Source organism: Cherax quadricarinatus, chromosome 74, assembly GCF_038502225.1.
Source record: "Cherax quadricarinatus isolate ZL_2023a chromosome 74, ASM3850222v1, whole genome shotgun sequence".
Taxonomy (NCBI): Eukaryota; Metazoa; Arthropoda; class Malacostraca; order Decapoda; family Parastacidae; genus Cherax; species Cherax quadricarinatus.
The window spans coordinates 14,231,798-14,257,947 of record NC_091365.1 but is presented as its reverse complement, the minus strand read 5'-3'; positions in this window follow the sequence as shown (position 1 = coordinate 14,257,947).

Genomic DNA, 26,150 nt, shown 5'->3' with positions numbered 1-26,150 from the left:
CATCTCATACACCCACCATCACCACCACGAACACCAACACTACCATCTCATACACCCACCATCACCACCACGAACACCAACACTACCATCTCATACACCCACCATCACCACCACGAACACCAACTCTACCATCTCATACACCCACCATCACCACCACGAACACCAACACTACCATCTCATACACCCACCATCACCACCACGAACACCAACACTACCATCTCATACACCCACCATCACCACCACGAACACCAACACTACCACCTCATACACCCACCATCACCACCACGAACACCAACACTACCATCTCATACACCCACCATCACCACCACGAACACCAACACTACCATCTCATACACCCACCATCACCACCACGAACACCAACACTACCATCTCATACACCCACCATCACCACCACGAACACCAACACTACCATCTCATACACCCACCATCACCACCACGAACACCAACTCTACCATCTCATACACCCACCATCACCACCACGAACACCAACACTACCATCTCATACACCCACCATCACCACCACGAACACCAACACTACCATCTCATACACCCACCATCACCACCACGAACACCAACACTACCACCTCATACACCCACCATCACCACCACGAACACCAACACTACCATCTCATACACCCACCATCACCACCACGAACACCAACACTACCATCTCATACACCCACCATCACCACCACGAACACCAACACTACCATCTCATACACCCACCATCACCACCACGAACACCAACACTACCATCTCATACACCCACCATCACCACCACGAACACCAACACTACCATCTCATACACCCACCATCACCACCACGAACACCAACACTACCATCTCATACACCCACCATCACCACCACGAACACCAACACTACCATCTCATACACCCACCATCACCACCACGAACACCAACACTACCATCTCATACACCCACCATCACCACCACGAACACCAACACTACCATCTCATACACCCACCATCACCACCACGAACACCAACACTACCATCTCATACACCCACCATCACCACCACGAACACCAACACTACCATCTCATACACCCACCATCACCACCACGAACACCAACACTACCATCTCATACACCCACCATCACCACCACGAACACCAACACTACCATCTCATACACCCACCATCACCACCACGAACACCAACACTACCATCTCATACACCCACCATCACCACCACGAACACCAACACTACCATCTCATACACCCACCATCACCACCACGAACACCAACACTACCATCTCATACACCCACCATCACCACCACGAACACCAACACTACCATCTCATACACCCACCATCACCACCACGAACACCAACACTACCATCTCATACACCCACCATCACCACCACGAACACCAACACTACCATCTCATACACCCACCATCACCACCACGAACACCAACACTACCATCTCATACACCCACCATCACCACCACGAACACCAACACTACCATCTCATACACCCACCATCACCACCACGAACACCAACACTACCATCTCATACACCCACCATCACCACCACGAACACCAACACTACCATCTCATACACCCACCATCACCACCACGAACACCAACACTACCATCTCATACACCCACCATCACCACCACGAACACCAACACTACCATCTCATACACCCACCATCACCACCACGAACACCAACACTACCATCTCATACACCCACCATCACCACCACGAACACCAACACTACCATCTCATACACCCACCATCACCACCACGAACACCAACACTACCATCTCATACACCCACCATCACCACCACGAACACCAACACTACCATCTCATACACCCACCATCACCACCACGAACACCAACACTACCATCTCATACACCCACCATCACCACCACGAACACCAACACTACCATCTCATACACCCACCATCACCACCACGAACACCAACACTACCATCTCATACACCCACCATCACCACCACGAACACCAACACTACCATCTCATACACCCACCATCACCACCACGAACACCAACACTACCATCTCATACACCCACCATCACCACCACGAACACCAACACTACCATCTCATACACCCACCATCACCACCACGAACACCAACACTACCATCTCATACACCCACCATCACCACCACGAACACCAACACTACCATCTCATACACCCACCATCACCACCACGAACACCAACACTACCATCTCATACACCCACCATCACCACCACGAACACCAACACTACCATCTCATACACCCACCATCACCACCACGAACACCAACACTACCATCTCATACACCCACCATCACCACCACGAACACCAACACTACCACCATACACCCACCATCACCACCACGAACACCAACACTACCATCTCATACACCCACCATCACCACCACGAACACCAACACTACCATCTCATACACCCACCATCACCACCACGAACACCAACACTACCATCTCATACACCCACCATCACCACCACGAACACCAACACTACCATCTCATACACCCACCATCACCACCACGAACACCAACACTACCATCTCATACACCCACCATCACCACCACCAACACCATCACGACGTTCTCATACACCCACCATCACCACCACGAACACCAACACTACCATCTCATACACCCACCATCACCACCACGAACACCAACACTACCATCTCATACACCCACCATCACCACCACGAACACCAACACTACCATCTCATACACCCACCATCACCACCACGAACACCAACACTACCATCTCATACACCCACCATCACCACCACGAACACCAACACTACCATCTCATACACCCACCATCACCACCACGAACACCAACACTACCATCTCATACACCCACCATCACCACCACGAACACCAACACTACCATCTCATACACCCACCATCACCACCACGAACACCAACACTACCATCTCATACACCCACCATCACCACCACGAACACCAACACTACCATCTCATACACCCACCATCACCACCACGAACACCAACACTACCATCTCATACACCCACCATCACCACCACGAACACCAACACTACCATCTCATACACCCACCATCACCACCACGAACACCAACACTACCATCTCATACACCCACCATCACCACCACGAACACCAACACTACCATCTCATACACCCACCATCACCACCACGAACACCAACACTACCATCTCATACACCCACCATCACCACCACGAACACCAACACTACCATCTCATACACCCACCATCACCACCACGAACACCAACACTACCATCTCATACACCCACCATCACCACCACGAACACCAACACTACCATCTCATACACCCACCATCACCACCACGAACACCAACACTACCATCTCATACACCCACCATCACCACCACGAACACCAACACTACCATCTCATACACCCACCATCACCACCACGAACACCAACACTACCATCTCATACACCCACCATCACCACCACGAACACCAACACTACCATCTCATACACCCACCATCACCACCACGAACACCAACACTACCATCTCATACACCCACCATCACCACCACGAACACCAACACTACCATCTCATACACCCACCATCACCACCACGAACACCAACACTACCATCTCATACACCCACCATCACCACCACGAACACCAACACTACCATCTCATACACCCACCATCACCACCACGAACACCAACACTACCATCTCATACACCCACCATCACCACCACGAACACCAACACTACCATCTCATACACCCACCATCACCACCACGAACACCAACACTACCATCTCATACACCCACCATCACCACCACGAACACCAACACTACCATCTCATACACCCACCATCACCACCACGAACACCAACACTACCATCTCATCATACACCACGACCCATACACCACCACGAACACCAACACTACCATCTCATACACCCACCATCACCACCACGAACACCAACACTACCATCTCATACACCCACCATCACCACCACGAACACCAACACTACCATCTCATACACCCACCATCACCACCACGAACACCAACACTACCATCTCATACACCCACCATCACCACCACGAACACCAACACTACCATCTCATACACCCACCATCACCACCACGAACACCAACACTACCATCTCATACACCCACCATCACCACCACGAACACCAACACTACCATCATACACCCACCATCACACCACGAACACCAACACTACCATCTCATACACCCACCATCACCACCACGAACACCAACACTACCATCTCATACACCCACCATCACCACCACGAACACCAACACTACCATCTCATACACCCACCATCACCACCACGAACACCAACACTACCATCTCATACACCCACCATCACCACCACGAACACCAACACTACCATCTCATACACCCACCATCACCACCACGAACACCAACACTACCATCTCATACACCCACCATCACCACCACGAACACCAACACTACCATCTCATACACCCACCATCACCACCACGAACACCAACACTACCATCTCATACACCCACCATCACCACCACGAACACCAACACTACCATCTCATACACCCACCATCACCACCACGAACACCAACACTACCATCTCATACACCCACCATCACCACCACGAACACCAACACTACCATCTCATACACCCACCATCACCACCACGAACACCAACACTACCATCTCATACACCCACCATCACCACCACGAACACCAACACTACCATCTCATACACCCACCATCACCACCACGAACACCAACACTACCATCTCATACACCCACCATCACCACCACGAACACCAACACTACCATCTCATACACCCACCATCACCACCACGAACACCAACACTACCATCTCATACACCCACCATCACCACCACGAACACCAACACTACCAACTCATACACCCACCATCACCACAACGAAAACCAACACCCCCCTCACATACACCCACCATCACCACCACGAACACCAACACTACCATCTCATACACCCACCATCACCACCACGAACACCAACACTACCATCTCATACACCCACCATCACCACCACGAACACCAACACTACCATCTCATACACCCACCATCACCACCACGAACACCAACACTACCATCTCATACACCCACCATCACCACCACGAACACCAACACTACCATCTCATACACCCACCATCACCACCACGAACACCAACACTACCATCTCATACACCCACCATCACCACCACGAACACCAACACTACCATCTCATACACCCACCATCACCACCACGAACACCAACACTACCACCTCATACACCCACCATCACCACCACGAACACCAACACTACCACCTCATACACCCACCATCACCACCACGAACACCAACACTACCATCTCATACACCCACCATCACCACCACGAACACCAACACTACCATCTCATACACCCACCATCACCACCACGAACACCAACACTACCATCTCATACACCCACCATCACCACCACGAACACCAACACTACCATCTCATACACCCACCATCACCACCACGAACACCAACACTACCATCTCATACACCCACCATCACCACCACGAACACCAACACTACCATCTCATACACCCACCATCACCACCACGAACACCAACACTACCATCTCATACACCCACCATCACCACCACGAACACCAACACTACCATCTCATACACCCACCATCACCACCACGAACACCAACACTACCATCTCATACACCCACCATCACCACCACGAACACCAACACTACCATCTCATACACCCACCATCACCACCACGAACACCAACACTACCATCTCATACACCCACCATCACCACCACGAACACCAACACTACCATCTCATACACCCACCATCACCACCACGAACACCAACACTACCATCTCATACACCCACCATCACCACCACGAACACCAACACTACCATCTCATACACCCACCATCACCACCACGAACACCAACACTACCATCTCATACACCCACCATCACCACCACGAACACCAACACTACCATCTCATACACCCACCATCACCACCACGAACACCAACACTACCACCTCATACACCCACCATCACCACCACGAACACCAACACTACCACCTCATACACCCACCATCACCACCACGAACACCAACACTACCATCTCATACACCCACCATCACCACCACGAACACCAACACTACCACCTCATACACCCACCATCACCACCACGAACACCAACACTACCACCTCATACACCCACCATCACCACCACGAACACCAACACTACCATCTCATACACCCACCATCACCACCACGAACACCAACACTACCATCTCATACACCCACCATCACCACCACGAACACCAACACTACCACCTCATACACCCACCATCACCACCACGAACACCAACACTACCACCTCATACACCCACCATCACCACCACGAACACCAACACTACCATCTCATACACCCACCATCACCACCACGAACACCAACACTACCATCTCATACACCCACCATCACCACCACGAACACCAACACTACCATCTCATACACCCACCATCACCACCACGAACACCAACACTACCATCTCATACACCCACCATCACCACCACGAACACCAGCACTACCATCTCATACACCCACCATCACCACCACGAACACCAACACTACCATCTCATACACCCACCATCACCACCACGAACACCAACACTACCACCTCATACACCCACCATCACCACCACGAACACCAACACTACCATCTCATACACCCACCATCACCACCACGAACACCAACACTACCATTTCATTCACCCACCATCACCACCACGAACACCAACACTACCATCTCATACACCCACCATCACCACCACGAACACCAACACTACCACCTCATACACCCACCATCACCACCACGAACACCAACACTACCATCTCATACACCCACCATCACCACCACGAACACCAACACTACCATCTCATACACCCACCATCACCACCACGAACACCAACACTACCATCTCATACACCCACCATCACCACCACGAACACCAACACTACCATCTCATACACCCACCATCACCACCACGAACACCAACACTACCATCTCATACACCCACCATCACCACCACGAACACCATCACTACCATCTCATACACCCACCATCACCACCACGAACACCAACACTACCATCTCATACACCCACCATCACCATCACGAACACCAGCACTACCAAAGAAACTATAAGCAACAACGTCAATATCAAAAACCATCTTCTCCATGTATATCGCCATCACCACAACCATCAATATCGCCACCGCTCAACCAATATCGGCACCATCAATCACCATAAATAGGTTCGAACACGTGTGACCATTACCAGCCACACGTGCGTGTGATGCTGGGTACCAGACCAGCATGTGGGAGGCTGAACCGTTAACGAGGACTTTAATGTTGTGAGAGACTCATGAGAGAACCGGACTGACAGGATTCAGCCTCGATGGAGTTAGGGTGAAGGAATAGGAAGCTGCGATCCAGTTAGTGTGGTTTACAAGGCTTCACCTCAGAGTGCCCGTTTGACTTATAAGTCTACCTGGAGAGGGTTTCGGGGGTCAACGCCCCCGCGGCCCGGTCTGAGACTAGGCCTCGTGGTGGATCAGGGTCTGATCAACCAGGCTGTTACTGCTGGCCGCACGCAAACTAACGTATGAACCACAGCCCGGTTGGTCACGTACTGACTTTAGGTACCTCTCCAGTGCCTTCTTGAAGACAGCCAGGGGTCTATTTGTAATCCCCCTTATGTTTGCTTGGAGACAGTTGAACAGTCTTGAGCCCCGGACACTTACTGTGTTCTCTCTCAATGTACTCGTGGCTCCCCTGCTTTTCACTGGGGGAATGTTGCATCTCCTGCCGAGTTTTTTGCTTTCATAAGGAGTGATTTTCGTGTGCAAATTTGGTACGAATCCCTCTAGGATTTTCCAAGTGTATATTATCATGTATCTCTCTCGCCTGCGTTCCAGGGAATACAAATCAAAGGACCTCAACCGTTCCCAATAATTTAGATGCTTTATTGTACTTATGTGTGCCTTGAAAGTTCTTTGTAAACTTTAAATTTCATCAATTTCGCCAGCCTTGAAGGGGACAGTTAATGTACAGCAATATTCCAGCCTAGAGAGAACAAGCAGTTTGAAGAGAATCATCAAGGGCTTGGCGTCCCTAGTCTGTATATCAATATGGTTTGTTTCTTGAAATGAGCCACTCAAGGCTTGACGCTGGTGAGGGGCTCTTGATCTAGGGAATTGGATCTGTGCTCCAATTCCCTGAATTAAGCCTGAATGCCTTCCCCAACAGGTGCTGTATAATTCCTACGGGTTTAGCGCTCCCCATGGAAAAAAAAGGTAATCTTGATAAGAGAGGTAGATTCAGGTGTAGGGACACAGGGGATGATAGTGTTCCCTGAGGCGCTGAAACTCACTTTTATTGTAAAAAAAATTCCTTTGATTTGTATACTCATTCAACTGTTACTTCTACTTAAAAAAAATGAAACTTCTTGACCTTTAAAACCCATGAATTCATAAGCAATCGCGTCCCATTAAGACCTGAGCCAGGAAACACTTGTCCTGTTTCCTGTCAAACCTAATACCTACTTACCTCCACTCTGTACAGACAGGGATCGCCGCCCCCTCCATGAACAATTCCTGTACCTGATCCTTCGTTATAAATTCCTCATTACAAATTCATGCTGAAATGAAAGTAATAATTTTGTAAATTATATTGAAATCCATTTCTTCGACTATTGTAACGACCACTCACATTGTTACATCATTCCCTTGTAAACTTGTGTATGTTAGGACAACGTTTTTTATGGTTATTGTGAGAACTGGAGAACAGTATACGGTCAGGTACACAAATAACCCGCACATAAAAGAGAGAAGCTTTACGACGACGTTTCGGTCCGACTTGGACTCGGTCCAAGTCAGACCTAAACGTCGTCGTAAGCTTCTCTCTTTTATGTGCGGGTTATTTGTGTATCGTTCCAGCCACGGTATTGTGCCTTTTTTGTTATTTACGGTCAGGTAGGTGATGTAACCAAGCGCGGTAGTCATCTAGCAATCGGGAAGTAGGATGCTCTGTATAGCTTAGTGACTGTCCAATCAGGGTATAGTACCTAGTGTGAAGTCCTGCCCGGTTTTTGACCCCGTGAAATTCCTGGTTTTCTCCTCCGTGCCACTTGGAGTTGCCAAGTTAGTGGTGGAGAGGGATTCATTTTGGTCAGTTTGACACTCATCAACTCTTTTCTTCCCAGTACTTCTCTCGATTTCCCAGTCACTGGTGGAGTCTAAACCACGGCAGGCGTAAACAAGTTTATTGAAACCAACATATAAAAACGACACGATTCATGGCATTTTCTGGGAATGTGTTTCGCGCATCAGGGCGAAACGCATCCTCAGCGAAAATCACTGAAGCAGTATACCAGAAAAGCGAAGTCACTCAACAGTATACCAGAACAAAGTACATGTACTCGGTCCTGGACCCAACCTTTGTTGACCCAAGGTGTGCCATGCCTAAAAGCCATGTGTCCCACCCATGGGTGAGGCCCCAGAAATCATCAGTCCCAAACATGTGCCCCAGTCAAGGATAAAACGTGTGTGCTGCCTCCCTCACCCAGTGGCCACGCCATTCGTTGACTACACCAGTGACTGCCTCACTCCGGGGAAAATTACTTATTACAACGGAGGAGGATGGAATATGTTGACCACAGGTATATCTTCTGGTATGAAATTAATGTTGCGCCGCCACACCTACCCTGTGCCCACCACAGTGGCCACTAACTTGGCTTGCCCACCACAACAGCTACTTTGTCCACCCACCCATCTGTGTCCACCCCAGTGACTGCCCATTTCACACGTTTAGTTACCCATCTGCCATAAACCCACTACAGCAACTAATCACTTGCTCCCGCCCACCCACTCGATCTGGGCATACCTGCTCTGACTTCTGCCCACCCAGCCAACCACCACCCATCTTACCGCCCAATTTTCACTCACCGACAGTGAAGCCTGGTCACTGCCTGAGGTCCTGTTGCAAAGTGCTGGTCGAGGACTCCACAGGAAGAGAAGGAATGATTGCTTTCCTCACCCGTGACTATCATACCAACTATGGAGAATAAGATATCCCTCAGCTATCTTCAACCTGCCAGAGCGTAATAAAGTCGGCAACCTGTGTGGCGTGAGGTTCCCCAGGATATTGTATCAGTTGTAAGTGTTGCCTCGAGTTATGAGTAGAGAATTCAGGATGTGGTAGTATGACTGTGGTCTCCTGCTTCTGCAGCTCCTGGCCATATCACATACTTCAACTCTGTAGTGGATGGAAAATGGTTGATCTACCTGGGGTAGTGGAACAAAGTGACTTGGCGTTGTGAAAACATCATTATGTTTAGAATCTTCAAAGAATGCTGACCGAGCTATTTTCGATATCAATGTGGTTCAGTTCCCAAGGACTAATCCTAATTGTTTAATTAGCGAGGGTAGGCCAATGAAATGCCGGTACCTCATTTATATATAAAAAATACTAAAATTGGAATCATGTATAGGCGAGGAATTCTGTAGTTTTAAGGGAAACTGGTGGTAATTAGGAGCTGCACCATGAAATAACCTTTATTCTGGCTCACCTCTGAAGCTCTTTGAATGTCATGTACAAAAACTAGCTCTATATTGAATTGTAAGAGCTAGGATATCTGTGTGTCTGTGTACTCACCTATTTGTGGTAGAAGGGGTCGATTCACAGCTCCAGTGTGTGTTAGTTACCATTTCGTGAAAGGAGCTTGTCGATTAGACACTTGTCCGTTTTTGTTTAGTGTGTGTGAGTGGGGGAGGGTTACTGAGACAAAGACAAGCCTATTTTAGAGTAAGGCAAAGAAAAAAAAGCCTCCTTATTATAATTTAATAGATAATGATAAAATTCTTAACGATCTCTTTAGTTTTGTCAGTGAAAATATAGCGGATCTCATGAGAGTTCATTTAAAACTATCGTAGTAGCAAAATTTTGGTTTTTAACGTTTAAAATTTTGTTACCAAGTATCTCTGGTGATGATTTCTCTGTGGTGTTTATTTTTTCATATATTTTTAAATGTTTCTGCTTTGTAGTTGAGTGTGTTGCAATGTAAGGTGTATATTGCAGTGTTCTGTCGTATTTGTGTTGTATATTGTCATGTATTGTGTTTGTTTTGTAATGTATATTGATGATAATGTGACTGTAAGAAAAAGGATATTGTATATGGTTATTAGACAAGATGTTTATGGATAATGTGTAGCCTGGTGTATGTAGCCTAGTGTGTGTAGCCTGGTGTGTGTGTAGCCTAGTGTGTGTAGGCTGGTGTGTGTAGCCTAGTGTGTGTAACCTGGTGTGTGTAGCCTAGTGTGTGTAGCTTGGTGTGTGTAGCCTGGTGTGTGTAGCCTGGTGTGTAGCCTGGTGTGTGTAGCCTGGTGTGTGTAGCCTGGTGTGTAGCCTAGTGTGTGTAGCCTGGTGTGTGTGTGTGTGTAGCCTGGTGTGTAGCCTAGTGTGTGTAGCCTGGTGTGTAGCCTAGTGTGTGTAGCCTGGTGTGTGTAGCCTGGTGTGTAGCCTAGTGTGTGTAGCTTGGTGTGTAGCCTAGTGTGTAGCCTGGTGTGTAGCCTAGTGTGTGTAGCCTGGTGTGTGTAGCCTGGTGTGTGTAGCCTAGTGTGTGTAGCATGGTGTGTGTAGCCTGGTGTGTGTAGCCTGGTGTGTAGCCTGGTGTGTGTAGCCTGGTGTGTAGCCTGGTGTGTAGCCTAGTGTGTGTAGCCTGGTGTGTAGCCTGGTGTGTGTAGCCTGGTGTGTGTAGCCTGGTGTGTAGCCTAGTGTGTGTAGCCTGGTGTGTGTGTGTGTGTGTAGCCTGGTGTGTGTAGCCTAGTGTGTGTAGCCTGGTGTGTAGCCTAGTGTGTGTAGCCTGGTGTGTGTGTGTGTGTAGCCTGGTGTGTGTAGCCTAGTGTGTGTAGCCTGGTGTGTGTGTGTGTGTAGCCTAGTGTGTGTAGCCTGGTGTGTGTATCCTGGTGTGTGTACTCACCTAGTTGTACTCACCTAGTTGAGGTTGCAGGGGTCGAGTCCAAGCTCCTGGCCCCGACTCTTCACTGGTCGCTACTAGGTCACTCTCCCTGAACCATGAGCTTTATCGTACCTCTGCTTAAAGCTATGTATGGATCCTGCCTCCACTACATCGTTTCCCAAACTATTCCACTTCCTGACTACTCTGTGGCTGAAGAAATACTTCCTAACATCCCTGTGATTCATCTGTCTTCAGCTTCCAACTGTGTCCCCGTGTTGTTGTGTCCAGTCTCTGGAACATCCTGTCTTTGTCCACCTTGTCAATTCCTCTCAGTATTTTGTATCATATCCCCCCAATCTCTCCTGTCCTCCAGTGTCGTCAGGTTGATTTCCCTTAACCTCTCCTCGTAGGACATACCTCTTAGCTCTGGGACTAGTCTTGTTGCAAACCTTTGCACTTTCTCTAGTTTCTTTACATGCTTGGCTAGGTGTGGGTTCCAAACTGGTGCCGCATACTCCAATATGGGCCTAACGTACACGGTGTACAGGGTCCTGAACGATTCCTTATTAAGATGTCGGAATGCTGTTCTGAGGTTTGCCAGGCGCCCATATGCTGCAGCAGTTATTTGGTTGATGTGCGCTAGTGTGGCCTTGTGTGTGTAGCCTGGTGTGTGTAGCCTGGTGTGTGTAGCCTGGTGTGTGTAGCCTAATGTGTGTAGCCTGGTGTGTGTGTGTGTGTGTGTAGCCTAGTGTGTGTAGCCTGGTGTTAGTTACCATTTTGTCCTAGGCACATGTCGATTAGACACTAGGCCTGTTGTGTGTGTGTAGGTGTGTTGTGTGTGTGTATGTGTGTGTGTGTGTGTGTGTACTCACCTATTTGTACTCACCTATTTGTGGTTGCAGGGGTCGAGTCCTAGCTCCTGGCCCCGCCTCTTCACCGGTTGCTACTAGGCCCTCTCTCTCCCCGCTCCATGAGCTTTATCAAACCTCGTCTTAAAACTGTGTATGGTTCCTGCCTCCACTACGTCATTTTCTAGGCTATTCCACTGCCTTACAACTCTATGACTGAAGAAATACTTCCTACTATCTCTCTGACTCATTTGTGTCTTCAACTTCCAATTGTGGCCTCTTGTTTCTGTGTCCCCTCCCTGGAACATCCTGTCTTTGTCCACCTTGTCTATTCCACGTAGTATTTTATATGTCGTTATCATGTCTCCCCTGACCCTCCTGTCCTCCAGTGTGGGCAGGCCGATTTCCCTTAATCTTTCCTCATAGGACATTCCCCTTAGCTCTGGAACTAACCTTGTCGCAAACCTTTGTACTTTCTCTAGTTTCTTGACGTGCTTTATCAAGTGCGGGTTCCAAACAGGTGCTGCATACTCCAGTATGGGCCTGACATACACGGTGTACAGTGTCTTGAATGATTCCTTACTAAGGTATCGGAATGCTGTTCTCAGGTTTGCCAGGCGCCCATATGCTGCAGCAGTTATCTGATTGATGTGTGCTTCCGGAGACATGCTCGGTGTTATACTCACCCCAAGTTCTTTTTCCTTGAGTGAGGTTTGCAGTCTTTGGCCACCTAGCCTATACTCTGTCTGTGGTCTTCTGTGCCCCTCCCCCATCTTCATGACTTTGCATTCGAGAAGCCATTTGCTGGACCAGGTGTCCAGTCTGTCCAGGTCTCTTTGAAGTCCTGCCTGGTCCTGATCAGATTTAATTCTCCTCATTAACTTCACATCATCTGCAAACAGGGACACTTCTGAGTCTAACCCTTCCGTCATGTCGTTCACATATACCAAAAATAGCACTGGTCCTAGGACCGACCCCTGTGGGACCCCGCTCGTCACAGGTGCCCACTGTGATACATCATTACGTACCATGACTCGTTGTTGCCTCCCTGTCAGGTATTCTCTGATCCATTGCAGTGCCCTTCCTGTTATATGCGCCTGGTGCTCTAGCTTCTGCACTAATCTCTTGTGAGGAATTGTGTCAAAGGCCTTCTTGCAGTCCAAGAAGATGCAATCAACCCACCCCTCTCTCTCTTGTCTTACTTCTGTTATTTTATCATAAAACTCCAGAAGGTTTGTGACACAGGATTTGCCTTCCGTGAATCCGTGCTGGTTGGCATTTATACTCCTGTTCCGTTGCAGGTGCTCCACCACTCTCCTCCTGATAATCTTCTCCATAATTTTGCATACTATACACGTCAATGACACAGGTCTATAGTTTAGTGCCTCTTTTCTGTCTCCTTTTTTAAAAATGGGAACTACATTTGCCGTCTTCCATACCTCAGGTAGTTGCCCAGTTTCCAGGGATGTGTTGAAGATTGTGGTAAGTGGCACGCACAATATATCTGCTCCCTCTCTAAGGACCCACGGGGAGATGTTGTCTGGTCCCATTGCCTTTGAGGTATCGATGTCCCTTAGCAGTTTCTTCACCTCCTCCTCATCTGTATGTATGTCGTCCAACACTTGTTGGTGTATTCCTTGCTGGTGTCCCCGTCTGGTCTGTCCCCCCAGAGTCCTTCTTGTCTCTACTGTAAATACTTCCTTAAATCTCTTGTTTAGCTCCTCACATACCTCTTGATCGTTTCTTGTGAGTTCTCCACCTTCTTTCCTCAGCCTTATCACCTGGTCCTTGACTGTTGTCTTCCTCCTAATGTGGCTATACAGCAGTTTCGGGTCAGATTTGACTTTCGATGCTATGTCGTTTTCATACTGTCGCTGTGCCTCCCTCCTTATCTGTGCATACTCGTTTCTGGCTCTTCTACTAATCTCCTTGTTTTCCTGGGTCCTATGCCTCCTGTACCTTTTCCATTCTCTGTTGCACTTAGTTTTTGCCTCCCTACACCTTCGGGTAAACCAAGGACTCGTTTTGGTCTTCCTATTATTTCCGTTTCCCTTGGGAACAAAACTTTCCTCTGCCTCCTTGCACTTTGTTGCCACATATTCCATCATCTCGTTTACTGATTTTCCTACCATTTCTCTGTCCCACTGAACCTCCTGCAGGAAGTTTCTCATACCTGTGTAGTCCCCCCTTTTATAGTTTGGCCTGTCCCCTTCAGTTCCTGTTACCTTCTCCACTTGTAACTCTACTATATAGTCAAAACTCAGAACCACATGATCGCTAGCTCCAAGGGGCCTCTCATAAGTGATGTCCTCAATGTCTGAACTGCTCAGGGTGAACACAAGATCCAGTCTTGCTGGCTCATCCTCCCCTCTCTCTCTGGTTGTGTCCCTGACATGTTGATGCATGAGGTTTTCAAGTACCACATCCATCATCTTGGCTCTCCATGTTTCGGGACCCCCATGTGGCTCCAGGTTTTCCCAGTCGATCTCCCTGTGGTTGAAATCGCCCATTACCAGTAACTTTGCTCTGCTCGAGTGAGCTCTTCTTGCCACCTCAGCCAGTGTGTCCACCATCACCCTGTTGTTTTCTTCGTACTCCTCTCTTGGCCTCCTGCAGTTCTGTGGTGGGTTATACATCACTCCAATGACTACTTTATGTTCTCCGGACTGAATTGTACCTACAATGTAGTCTCTTTCTCCAATCATGTCCATGCCTTCCATTTCCTCAAATCCCCATCGGTGTTTTATGAGCAGTGCAACCCCTCCTCCCCCTCTACTCCTTCTATCTTTCCTCAGGATCTGATATCCTGTTGGGAAGATTGTGTCTGTTATTGTCTCAGCGAGTTTTGTTTCTGTGACTGCTATGATGTCTGGGGATTTTTCACTGATTCTTTCATTCCACTCCTCATGTTTATTCATTATTCCATCCGCGTTTGTGTACCAAACCTTTAGCTTCTTTTCTATCATTGTGGTCATGCAAGAATATTGGGGTTGGGGGAGCGAGAGCCTTGGTGGGGGCCTATATGGGGCTGTGGTGTAGGTGGGGTTTGTGTTGATGGGGGTGGGGTCAGAATGCCCATAAGGGACAGCTGTTGGGGTGAGGTTTGTGATATGGGGATTGGTGGCAGAGGGAACAGTGAGTGGGTTGTAGTATAGGTTGCTCAGTTGCGTTGGGAATGTCGCGGGTGGAGTCTTTTGGTGGGAGATTCTGTGGGGTGTGTTTGCCCTTCCTCCTGTGTCTGGGTCCTGCTCATTTTCATTGCTTCTCGTTCCTCCTTGCGTCTCTGTACCCTCTCTTTCAGTGTAGTCCTTTCTTCTTGTGTTCTGTCGCGGTCGAGGTATACTCTCTGGTACCCCTCTTTGTCCCTCAGTCTTGCTTTCTCTTGCAGAATCCTGGTTCGAACTGATTCTTCCTTGAAAGTTACTCTGACAGGCCGTATCCTTCCACTCGCAAACCACCCAATTCTCTGAAAATTTGTCACCTGGGTCATATTGCCCTCCCCTATTGTTTTCATGATGCCTTCAATCATTTTTTTCTCCTCCTGTTTTATTTCTTCAAAGTTGGCCCCCTTGGCTTCTTGGAGCCCGTACACAAAAACTGACCTCGCCCTTTCCTCCTCCCACTGAGTCTCCATCTGCGTCCTCTGAGGCATTTTATTTCCTTCCATTGACATGTTCTTGCCTTCAGTCCCTGTCATATCTGAAACTTCTATTCTCAGTGGACTGTCTTTCCTGACCAGCTGTCCCTTGCTACTGCAGTTGGCTGTTAGAATCTCTGCATATAGCATACCTTCATTGTCTTCGGACCTGTCGTTTGATCTTAGTGTGCTCGTCGTCTTTTCCCTGGCCCCACGTGGGTCTGATAGGGCCTTCATGTTCGGCATGTCTCCGTTGTTGCTTACCATCCCCTTGTCTGCGCCTGACTTTGAATTTCCTGATGTCACACCTGAATTGTCATTTGTCTCTCTAATCTGTTTCAGGCTTTGCAGTTTCTCTTCTAAGCACTGTATCCTAGCTTCTGCTGCTAAGACCTGTACTTCCCACTTCCTGCACTCTTCAGCTATCTGCTCCTCCATTTTCTTACCAAGCTCTACTATCTTCCTTCCCCACTCTTCCTCCCTTTTTTGGAGCTCTAGCTCCCAGTCTTTCCTCCCTGGTTCGTCCACCAGATCTTTGGGTTTCCGTCCTCTAAGGCCACCCATTTTTTTTTTTTTTTATTTTTTTTTTTTTTTTTTTTTTTTTTTTTTTATTACCACAGACAGAAGGCTAGAGGAGGGAGAGGGTGTGGGGGAGAGAGAGAGAGGGTAGAAAGAGGGAGAGAGAGGAGAGAGAAAGGGTAGAAAGAGGGAGAGAGAGGAGAGAGTATGGGGGTGAGGGATAAGACCAAGGGGGAGGGAGAGAAATGTGAGGGGGGAGAGAAAGGGTAGAGAGAGGGAGAAAGAGAGGGAGAGGGAGAGGGAGAGAAAGAGAGAGAGAGGGAGAAAGGAGGGAAGAAGGCTATGAGAGAGAGAAATGCGAGGGAGGGAAAAGGTAAGAGGTCTGTGGGGGAGGCAGTCAAATTCCAAGGATCAGCTGTGTGTACTCACCTAGTTGTGGTTTCGGGGTCGAGACCCAGCTCCTGGCCCCGAGTGTGTATGTGTGTGCGCGCGTGTGTGTGTGTGAGCACGTCAGTTGTTTATATGTCCCAGAAATACAATTCACTTCTGTGTATCCGTAATACTAATGAGATACCACTAACACTGAGAGTAGTTCTAATTATAATACTACCGTGTGTTAACAAGTCATTCTTTCACCCAGTTATGTACTACCTTTTACTACATGTGTAGAGGAGGGAGAGGGTGTGGGGGAGAGAGAGAAAGGGTAGAAAGAGGGAGAGAGAGGAGAGAGAAAGGGTAGAAAGAGGGAGAGAGAGGAGAGAGTATGGGGGTGAGGGATAAGACCAAGGGGGAGAGAGAGAAATGTGAGGGGGAGAGAAAGGGTAGAGAGAGGGAGAAAGAGAGGGAGAGGGAGAGAAAGAGAGAGAGAGGGAGAAAGGAGGGAAAGAGGGTATTGAGAGGGAGAAACGCGAGGGAGGGGAAAGGTAAGAGGTCTGTGGGGGAGGCGGTCAAATTCCAAGGATCAGCTGTGTGTACTCACCTAGTTGTGGTTTCAGGGGTCGAGACCCATCTCCTGGCCCCGAGTGTGTATGTGTGTGCGCGCATGTGTGTGTGTGTGAGCACGTCAGTTGTTTATATGTCCCAGAAATACAATTCACTTCTGTGTATCCGTAATACTAATGAGATACCATTAACACTGAAAGTAGTTCTAATAATTATAATACTAGCGTGTGTTAACAAGTCATTCTTTCACCTAGTTATGTAATACCTTTTACTACATGTGTACCCAGTACTTGCTTCTCAGATTGTACTGTCTTTGTGTCCTAGACCATTATCTCTCGAAACTGTTGTCAGGGCTGTAGTCCCATTAGCCACGACTTAATCCTCCTGCTTAATCCTTACTCCTACAAAGTTTATCTTCCTACTACTGCTAGGTGTTGTGTGTATGATAATCGCTCTGGAGCAGGGTTTAGATATCGAGTTACCAGTGACCGCTGGGCCGGCTCTATCACTCAGACTCCCCGCCAACCACAAAACAGGTGATTTGTACGTTACTGGTCAGAGGGGACGTCCATCCAGATGTGTGTGTGTATGTGTGTGTGTGTGTGTGTGTGTGTGTGTGTGTGTGTGTGTGTGTGTGTGTGTGTGTGTGTGTATGTGTCTGTGTGTGTTTGTGTGTGTGTGTATGTGTGTGTGTGTGTGTGTATGTGTGTGTGTGTGTATGTGTGTGTGTGTGTGTATGTGTGTGTGTGTGTGTGTGTGTGTGTGTGTGTGTGTGTGTGTGTGTTTGTGTGTTTGTGTGTGTGTGTGTATGTGTATAGCCTGGTGTGTGTTTTGATCTATCAGAATACACCCAGGGAAGTCTGAGTCAGACTAGGATTACACTCTGTGGAATCTCTCATTCTTGAGTCTCAGTTGTCACTCGTAGGTTGTACGAGTTCTCTGGGGCCTATGAGTATACTTGATACTGTTGAAATTGACCGGGGACTTGACTTATGAGAGAGAATAATACTGACGCTGGGAGAAGATAGGGAGTCGAAGTTAAGCATATCTCGATTTTGATAAGACATGACGTGGAACTATAGGAAGAACTCAGATTCTAAGAAATATTTTTGGCTGTGTCTTAAGGGAACTATATAACAGCTAAGCTTCTGTGTGTTATTAAGAGATCTGTAGAATTAAGAGTCAGGGATAAAAATTGCAAGGAAGAGTTTTGGGAAATCGTAGATTCTCGTAACTCTCATTTTTATATGAGATGTGTGATGTAATAAAGTTGGTAGAATTACCGACAATATGTAAAGTAAAAGGACACAAGTGCAACTAATGTGACATTTTATTGTGGCAACGTTTCGCTCTCCAGGAGCTTTGTCAAGTCGTTACAAACAGTACAACGAACGAACGAACGAAAGTTCAGGTAAGATCCCAAATGGGATGAGCGGGGAAGACGGGACAGATGAAGAATAGTGCTGGAGAGGAGTGTTCTTAATTGTAGAAATAGAGCCAGGGCTTAACCCAGCAGCTAAGTCGATCGTGGGACAGACATTGAGAACACACATAGCAGGCTCTTCTGTTGGGACTCCGCTGGGTTAGTGGGGAAGTGTGGACAGACGAAGAATAGTCGGTGAGAGGAAGGTCTTGAGTTGTAGCTGAAAGAGCCAGAGCTAAACCCAGCTGCGTGGCACTGCGAGGCAGTGTAGAGAGGGCATGTTGAGGACAGAGGAGAGAGCAGACTGCAGACAGTGCTCGCTGGCTGATATGCTTCAGGCTGAGGTGAAGAGCTGGTTTGGACGTCAGGTGTCGGGAGGCTCACGTTGTGTGTTGCGGAAGTGTGTTGTATGTTTGGCTACACTTCGCTGGTGATGGAGCCACTCTTGAGTCTTTTGAAGTCTCTCTTGGACATGTGGAATAGTTGCATTCTGAGGTTGGAGCAGTTCAGATTCGTCACGAGGTAAGATAGTGCGTTTTCAAAAGGAATTTGGTGAGGTTTGGTGCAGGTGTACTTAACAGCTCCCTCTTTCATTAAGTGGAGCATATCAGCTGCGCTCATTTCGATTGGGAGGTTGGGGTGGTGTAGAAGGTTAGAGACTCATTAAAGGCTTGGCTTAGGTAACGGTTGCCTGTGGTTTCTTCTTCGGTTACTTCTTCGACTACTACTTCGTCGTCGTCAGATGGTTGTTCATAATGTTCTGGTTCTATTTCGTCTTCTGTGACTGTGTTGAGAGGAGGCAGGGAGTGTTGGTCGGTTGTGGTTTGTTGGGCTGGTGGTGGGTGGTGAAAGGTGGCAGTAGACGGTGGTGTTGGTTCTGGAGTAGAGTCTTGGTCATAGATACGAGTAGGACCAGGGGTTGAGGTGAAGTTAACCATGTCTGGAATTAGCTTGAGAAGGTCTTGTGATGGTGGCGAGTCTGGAAAGTTGAAGTTTGGCATGTTGTTAAGGCGAAACAATTCATTGATTGTTGTGTTGAATGAGCCAGGGTTTGCAGCATTAGTGAGGTGTGCATACATCATACAGTATAGCACCTTGGATGGAGCAGCGTCAGGAAGAGCAGAGAGGGACTGGCTGGGTGGAGAAGATTGTTGTGTAGCTTGAAGGAGTTCGGTGGTATCTGATTGAATTTTTGCAATGGCGGCGTATGTTGGCGATTTAGGGTTGTTGTTCTTGGTTTCTTCAATGATTTTCTTAGACAGGACTTCTTTACGTACAGGGCATTTTGCTGCAAGGGTGTGGGAAAATTTATGGAATCAATAATTGCCGAGGCAGTTCGTAGCCACCTTGAAAAGCATAAATTAATCAACGAATCTCAGCATGGTTTTACAAAGGGGCGTTCCTGCCTTACGAATTTATTAACTTTTTTCACTAAGGTATTTGAGGAGGTAGATCATGGTAATGAATATGATATTGTGTATATGGACTTCAGTAAGGCTTTTGACAGGGTCCCACATTAGAGACTATTGAGGAAAATTAAGGCACATGGAATAGGAGGAGAAATTTTTTCCTGGATAGAGGCATGGTTGACAAATAGGCAGCAGAGAGTTTGCATAAATGGGGAGAAATCAGAGTGGGGAAGCGTCACGAGCGGTGTTCCACAGGGGTCAGTGTTGGGCCCCCTGCTGTTCACAATCTACATAAACGACATAGATGAGGGCATAAAGAGCGACATCGGCAAGTTTGCCGATGACACCAAAGTAGGCCGTCGAATTCATTCTGACGAGGACATTCGAGCACTCCAGGAAGTAACTAACTAAATAACAAAAAAAGCACAATACCGTGACTGGAACGATACACAAATAACCCGCACATAAAAGACAGAAGCTTACGACGACGTTTCGGTCCGACTTGGACCATTGACAAAGTCCAATGGTCCAAGTCGGACCGAAACGTCGTCGTAAGCTTCTGTCTTTTATGTGCGGGTTATTTGTGTACTCCAGGAAGATTTGAATAGACTGATGCAGTGGTCGGAGAAGTGGCAGATGCAGTTTAATATAGACAAATGCAAAGTTCTAAATGTTGGACAGGACAATAACCATGCCACATATAAACTAAATAATGTAGATCTTAATATTACGGATTGCAAAAAAGATTTAGGAGTTCTGGTTAGCAGTAATCTGAAACCAAGACAACAGTGCATAAGTGTTCGCAATAAAGCTAATAGAATCCTTGGCTTCATATCAAGAAGCATAAATAATAGGAGTCCTCAGGTTGTTCTTCAACTCTATACATCCTTGGTTAGGCCTCATTTAGATTATGCTGCACAGTTTTGGTCACCGTATTACAGAATGGATATAAATTCTCTGGAAAATGTACAAAGGAGGATGACAAAGTTGATCCCATGTATCAGAAACCTTCCCTATGAGGATAGACTAAGGGCCCTGAATCTGCACTCTCTAGAAAGACGTAGAATTAGGGGGGATATGATTGAGGTGTATAAATGGAAGACAGGAATAAATAAAGGGGATGTAAATAGTGTGCTGAAAATATCTAGCCTAGACAGGACTCGCAGCAATGGTTTTAAGTTGGAAAAATTCAGATTCAGGAAGGATATAGGAAAGTACTGGTTTGGTAATAGAGTTGTGGATGGGTGGAACAAACTCCCGAGTACAGTTATAGAGGCCAGAACGTTGTGTAGCTTTAAAAATAGGTTGGATAAATACATGAGTGGATGTGGGTGGGTGTTAGTTGGACCTGATAGCTTGTGCTATCAGGTCGGTTGCCGTGTTCCTCCCTTAAGTCAATGTGACCTGACCTGACTAGGTTGGGTGCATTGGCTTAAGCCGGTAGGAGACTTGGACCTGCCTCGCATGGGCCAGTAGGCCTTCTGCAGTGTTCCTTCGTTCTTATGTTCTTATGAGACTTGGACCTGCCTCGCATGGGCCAGTAGGCCTGCTGCAGTGTTCCTTCGTTCTTATATTCTTATGTATGGACTGATGAAGCCACTATGTGGCGAAACGTTTCCTCAATAAAGATACCCAAGAGTTGCACATGTGTCTAATTTATCAACATGTCGGTTCTCTGAACCATTCATCTACAAACGTACTGAGTAAATAAGTATTGTATAGGGGGTTCCCAGTATAACATACACGCACACACGCAAGAATAAGTACGCATCCGCACACGAACATGCGCGCATTCATGTACGTTGATATCATAAGAGACACGATAACCACATGTAAGATCACAAGATGATACCAGAAAATGGATAAAGGTGACCGTAGTGTCGACAAGAACGACACTGAGAGAACATAACTGAATGCAAATTAAAAAATTATCTCTAGAGAACCCTTCAAAGTTTGTCTTCCCGGACGATGCTCTATAATACCAGTGTTATGTAGAAGCCAGCAGCAAGATCTTTAACCAGTGGCTCCTCTAATCTACCCTCCTGTGCGGATGCAAAATAGCCAATTAAGTACAGCGTAATAGTTACCGAGGCTGTGCACTGTTTACCGAGGATGTGCACTGGTTACTGAGGCTGTGCACTGTTTACCGAGGCTGTGCACTGTTTACCGAGGCTGTGCACTGTTTACCGAGGCTGTGCACTGTTTACCGAGGCTGTGCACTGTTTACCGAGGCTGTGCACTGTTTACCGAGGCTGTGCACTGTTTACCGAGGCTGTGCACTGTTTACCGAGGCTGTGCACTGACTACTAAAGACGCTCGGATTATATGATTATAAACAGCTAAGTATCAAGTAGTCATGATATATAAATAATCACAGATTGATAATTACCAGTTGATAATAATAAACAGTTAATGATAAACATAATAACACATAGGTAATAAACACACGGGTAATAAACACACGGGTAATAACACACAGGTACTACAAAGAGGTCCATACAAACAGGAAATCACAAACACTGAAGTGTACCAATAAACACTGACAAGAACAGACAAGGCAGTCCTCTCAGATTGCCTACACAGACAGACAGATGTTACCATATTTAGTTAATGTTGCAGGCAGTTTTGCCAGCTGGCTGCACTTAAGCAGCAACAATAAGGACTGCAACATCAGACATTCCTCCGGGGTGACGGCACTGCGTCACTGGCACTCTGCGTCCCTGACACATAGCGTCACACGTATGGTCCTGGAGATGGAAGCTTAGCGTCTTCCTGGATGCAACAACTGCAACATACATAATGCCTGTGTCATAGCACTGTTCCCAGACATGAAAGCTTAGTTGACCCCTTAATGCAACAGCTGCAACGGAATCAATACTTAACACACACACACACACACACACACACACACACACACACAGTCTAATACCCTTGTTACCAGAAATCAAAGATTAATTTTTTACTGTAAGACCCGCAATCCTTGCTTCACATAACTGTTGCCAGATATAAAAGCTTAGTTTCTCCCTTGCGTGTAACATTATCTGCTTCACATCCCTCTTACCAGGGAAAGCTTAGTTTCTCCCTTGCATGCAACAGCTGATGTTGTATCTACAAGGATTTTGTGGCTTCGGGAAGTCTTTGTAAACGTTCAGCAGCTGTACGAGTTCGCAACACAGGAGACTTTTTTTTATATATATACTACGACTGAGTCTGTGCAACTTTGAATTTAATTCATGGAAAACTGGACGGGAATCGAACTTGATGTCATGAGTGTACAAAGCCATCGCTCTACCACTCTAACCTATTTTGCCTGAAAAGCTCTGTATAAGTATGTTATTGATGTTAACTATGTATGTATAAGTTGTATTATGTATTAGTAGAAATAAATATCATTATTTTTTTTCAATAAACCGGCCGTATCCCACCAAGGCAGGGTGACCTAAAAAGAAACACGAAAGAGTTTCTTTCTAAATTTAGCAATGTATACAGGAGAAGGGGTTACTAGCCCCTTGCTCCTGGCAATTTAGTCGCCTCTTACAACACGCATGGCTGACGGAGGAAGAATTCTGTTCCACTTCCCCATGGAGATAAGAGGAAATAAACAAGAACAAGAACTAACAAGAAAATGGAAGTAAACCCAGAGGGGTGTGTGTGTATATGATTGTACATGTATGTGTAGTGTGACCTAAGTGTAAGTAGAAGTAGCAAGACGTACCTGAAATCTTGCATGTTTATGAGACAGGAAAGACACCAGCAATCCTACCATCATGTAAAATAACTACAGGTTTATTATTATTATTACTGTACTGTGATGGTTACAATAGAATGAAATTACTATAGAAACTATTAAATATATCATTGTTTATTGCATCTCGGAAATATTTGTATAGCTCCCTCATAACTCGAAGCCATGAAATCAGTGTACTGAAAAAAAAATCTGTAATGGGCGATTATTGACAGTAAGGAAGGAGATATAAAATAATGTAAAGACGCAAAAGATAATAGTACCATCAAACACTACCCGAAGTTGGTTGTTTCTGTCTGTCATCATCACAATATAATAGTAAAGCATATATATATATATATATATATATATATTATATATATATATATATATATATATATATATATATATATATATATATATATATAGTTCCTTGAGAATGTGAGAAGTCACGAAAGTGATTAGAATTTCACTATAGTGAAGAGTCAATATATGTGTGAGAGCCATATATATATATATATATATATATATATATATATATATATATATATATATATATATTGCTAGTCGCGGCATTATGCCGGGTGAGTTACCTGGCATAATGCCGTGACGAAAATCAAAGGTCTGCCATACAGGGGGGGGTCTTTTTTCATCAGTACTCTATGCTGGGTAGCAGCTGTTAGCATGATGTCACGGCCTGCTGCCACACTCCACAGTGACTCCTCAGTGCTCACGTGGCTGCCGTGGTGAGAGGAAATGTTGCATTTTTGTCTCTCATCTACCCCATCTTTTTGTCCTGTGTTTCCTTCGGTTTTGGGGCTATAAATGCTTGATTATGAGTAAAATGAAGTCTTAAACACCTGAAACTATAGATCAAATCATAGGGCTTCACAAAGCTGGGCAACAGACGAAAGAAATAGAGGAGAATGTGTGTGAGCGTTCAGTGAGGAACTGGGTGCAGCGTTTCAAGGCTGGTGGTGGTGTCGATTTACTGTCTGCCAAACCTCGGCTTGGCCCCTCGAAGAAGACATCTGTTCGTACTTTAACTGTGTTAAAGAAGCAGTCAAAGAATACATCTAAGATAACTGCTAGAGAATTGAAAGAAAAGAACCCACATCTCTCAGAGGTGTTTGTAAGATCTGTTAATGGACGTGCATCAGAACTGGGCTACAGTAGTCACCGCCAGGTTAGAAAGCAAAGCCTCTCCAAGCCACAGAAGAAACGTAGGCTGGATTATGCAAAGAAATATCTTCACTAGAAGAATCCTCAACAGTGGTCTGAAGTACTTCGGAGTGATGAAGCAACCTTGTACCGGCACAGAGGTAGTGACCTGCTAGACCCACGCTACACCTGTGGGACCATGAAACACCCAGACTCGCTCATGGTTTCGGGGTGTTTTAGTGCTTAGTGTTGGTGAGCTCATTGTGCTTCCCAAAAACCAGTATATGAACCAATATAATTACCTGGAGTTATTGTGTGACAATTTACCTGAGGTGTTTGACAAGTGTGGGGCTATGGTTTTTATGCAGGATGGTGCACCGTGTCATACCAC